This window comes from Arachis duranensis, chromosome 5, assembly GCF_000817695.3.
Source record: "Arachis duranensis cultivar V14167 chromosome 5, aradu.V14167.gnm2.J7QH, whole genome shotgun sequence".
In the NCBI taxonomy this organism is placed as follows: Eukaryota; Viridiplantae; Streptophyta; class Magnoliopsida; order Fabales; family Fabaceae; genus Arachis; species Arachis duranensis.
In genome coordinates, this window is record NC_029776.3 from 68,196,967 (window position 1) to 68,199,623 (window position 2,657).

The window sequence follows — 2,657 nt, forward strand, 5'->3', positions numbered from 1 at the left end:
TGTTTTCACAATCTATTTACTGAATGCTTTCTGATTTTTTGAATTTACTGTTTAATGCAATTGAACTCTCAAAACACCATTCTCTGCTTGTCTAACTAAGTAAATCACGTAATCATTGTTGCTTAGTCCATCAATCCTCGTGGGGTCGACCCTCATTCACTTGAGGTACTACTTGGTACGACCCGGTGTATTTTCCGGTTAGTTTGTGGGTTATAAATTCCGCACCAGATGTATCTTGAGTATTGACGTCTGAGACTTGCATCTCACTCAAGTGTTGTGTAATGGCATTAATCTATTGAGACATGGCCTTGTTTTGAGCATGAATGACATCCAAAGCATTTAATTCCATGACTCCTTTTCTCACATAGGTCCTCTCACATAGGCCTTGTTAGCAACCATCTCAATCATATCAAAAGCTTCCTCAAAAATCTTTTTCATGTGAAGAGACCAGCCTGCAGAATTATCCAGAGATATTTTGGCGGCCTCAGTGACTCCATTATAGAATATCTATAACTGAATCTAGTCTGAAAGCATGTCAAGAGGACACTTCTTGAGCATCATCTTGTATCTCTCCCAGGCTTCATAAAGGGATTCACCCTCTTTCTGCCTGAAAGTCTAAACATCAGTCCTCAACTTAGTCAGCTTCTAAGCTGGAAAGAACTTGGTTAAGAACCTATTAACCAACTTATCGCAAGTATCCAAGCTCTCCTTGGGCTGTGCATCTAGCCACTGCTTGGCTCTGTCCCATACAACAAATGAAAAGAGAAGTAACTTATAGCCATCTGGATGAACTCCATAAGTCTTCACAGTGTCGTAGATCTGCAGAAAATTAGAGATAAACAAGTTTGGGTGTTCTTGCGGGAGTCCATGAAACTAACAATTCAGGGTACAATGATGCTATTGTCATAGAAGTTAGGGCTAGGAGCAGTGTATGAGCCCAGTGTCCTTCTAGGTTGCTCAGGCAAATTAGAAGCATTGAGAATATGAGGATTAACAACATTGTTATTGTTGCTTGGATCCACAGTAGATCCTTAAGCTTCTTTCTCAAAATTCTCCTTGAGATTCTCAGCAGCTTTGTAAGCTCTAGCCTGCTGTAACCGCTTTCTCTGAGTCCTCTCAACCTCAGGATCAAATTCTAGAAGAGGTTCTTTGTTCCTATTCATATTCATGAACAAATAGAAAATAAACAAAAGTAGGAATCTCTATGTCAGAGTGAAGAGAATTTCCAATGAGGTAACCTAAGTACAAGAAGTAAAATAAAATAAACTAAATAAAATAGTACTAGAGTTTCAAAAATTATTAAGGAAAAATAAGATGAAAATTTCAAAAATAATGAAAGAAAAAAAAATAGAAAAAACAAAACAAAGAAACTAAGGGGACACCAAATATAATTTCAAAATTGAAGGGAATAATATTAAATAAATTAATTCAAAATTTTCAAAAGAAATAAAAAGAAAAATTAAACGAAATTAAAGTAAAACGTCCAATCTAAGCGATCAAATAACGGTTAGTTGTTAATCACAGTTAATCTCTGGCAACGATGCCAAAAACTTGATGCAGATTTTCAAACCACAAACTAACCAGCAAGTGCATCGGGTCGTACCAAGTAATACCTGATGAGAGGTTTTTAGCCGGTATAGAAATTATCAAGTAACCAATCGTAGTATAGTCTAAACCGACACAAAATCCATCATCAAACAAATCAAATCAATAACCAAGAGTATTAGTCCCGAGTCATTCTTCCCTAGGAATGCTACAAGGATGCATGTTATTGGTTAAGAGGTCTTTTGTAGTTTGAAGAGTGTGGCATAAAAGTGCTAACAAAGGTGAACAACAATCAATCAATATTAAAGGACTTGGCCAAGGGTTAACATTGGAAGCTCTATCACTATAGTTTCCTTCAATGATGATAACAATTAAGTCTTGCTTCACTTAGTTAACCTCTAATTATAGAGGAGATTCAAGTGAAAGTAATTAGTTTGAGTCACAATTCCTAGCTTCACCCTAAGGGAGTCTAGCTTTAGTGCACTCCAAACCAATTAGCAATTCTCAATTCTCAATCAACAATTGACATCCATTATTCAAGTGTCTCTAATGACTTAACCACTAGGCCAAGTGAGGGAAAGCTACTCCATATCTAAAGTTGGCATTTTCTCAAACATTTGGAAAGCACGAATGAAAGACATAGTAGAATGGAGAAGAAACTTAGAATCAAAGTAATTCAATACAAGAGATTGACAACAATCAACAATGAACAACAATGAAAATGAGATCTCCAATGCATTAATAGAATCCAAAACAACAAAGTCAAATCTAAGATCTATGAGGATTGAACAATTACAAGCACTAATTGAGATTAGAGAAGAGGATGGATGACCTTTGATTCACTACCCCCTTTTAAAATTTAGTGAATGAGTCCTTTTGGTAAGCGCACCAAAATTATCGCCAAGTAATAACCCACAGTAGAGTGGAATCGTATCCACAGAAATTGGCAAATCCAAGCAGTTTTAATTGATTGATGAATTAGTCAAGCAGATCGAGAATATTGTGAAGTGCAAAATTGTAAATGACTAGAATGTAAAGAAAAGCAATAAAGTGCAGAAATGGAAATTGCAGAATGTAAAGTGCTGAATCATAAATGACTTGAATGTAAATGG

General features: G+C 35.9%; 1 non-coding gene across 1 annotated transcript; it reads left to right on the top strand.

Annotated features, from left to right (window-relative positions):
• Positions 1-532: 532 nt before the first annotated feature.
• On the top strand, positions 533-636 carry LOC127747886 (small nucleolar RNA R71). Its single transcript, XR_008009833.1, has one exon. It is a non-coding gene; the product is annotated as a small nucleolar RNA R71 (small nucleolar RNA).
• Positions 637-2,657: the final 2,021 nt, after the last annotated feature.